This window comes from Mandrillus leucophaeus, unplaced genomic scaffold (genome assembly GCF_000951045.1).
Source record: "Mandrillus leucophaeus isolate KB7577 unplaced genomic scaffold, Mleu.le_1.0 Scaffold843, whole genome shotgun sequence".
NCBI classification, from domain to species: domain Eukaryota; kingdom Metazoa; phylum Chordata; class Mammalia; order Primates; family Cercopithecidae; genus Mandrillus; species Mandrillus leucophaeus.
Genome location: NW_012109175.1, coordinates 1020949 through 1021904, shown reverse-complemented (window position 1 = coordinate 1021904; position 956 = coordinate 1020949).

The window sequence follows — 956 nt, the reverse complement described above, 5'->3', positions numbered from 1 at the left end:
ACACATTCCAAACTCAAGGTCAACTCTGAAAGGAGTAAGGGCTGTAACTGACTGGGAAAGGATATGTGGCAACTTTCTGAGATTATGGTAATGTTCTGTATCTCAGTAGGGATGTGGGTTACACAGGTAACATGTTTTGACATTTGTCAAAACATGAAATTATGCTCTTAAGACACGTGCATTTATTTCATTTTATGGATATTTGACCTTTAAAAAGGTTCACATATTGAACTCTAGTAAATGGCATGCATGATGAAATGTTTAAAGGAATGTCTACACATGTTCATAATTTTGAAATGCATAAAGTGTTGATACATGGCTGGACATACGTGATAAAGTCAAGTGTAGTAAAATGCTAGTTGTAGAATCTGGCTGCTGGATATTTGGGTGTTCACAGTACAATTACTTTGATGTTCTGAATGTTTGAAAATGTTCATCATAAAATGTTAGGAAAAAAATAAGAAATGTAGGCTAACATCTCTGATGTCTTCACAGTCACAGACTTGGTTTAGACCTCATTACATCTTAACTGGAATCTTGCAATCACCCTTACACTGGCCTTCATGTTAGCCCACTGCAGTCTCTCCTCACCGCAAGGATCGCCAGAGAGAATCTTCAGAAACATAAATTGGACCTCTGTGATCCGGTCCCTGCCAACCTCTTCAGCTTCATCCCTGACGCTTGCCGCCTTACTGCAGCCTGTACTACAGCTCAATCCAGGGCTTGCAGTTCCACTCACACACTGGGCTATGTTATGACTTTCTGGTTTTGTTTTGTTTTGTTTTTGAGACGAAGTCTCACTCTGTCACCCAGGCTGGAGTGCAGTGGTGCAATCTTGGCTCACTGCAACCTCTGTCTCCGGGGCTCAAGTGATTCTCCTGCCTCAGCCTCCCAAGCAGCTGAGATTACAGGCACCCGCCAACATGCCCAGCTAATTTTTGTACTTTCAGTAGAGA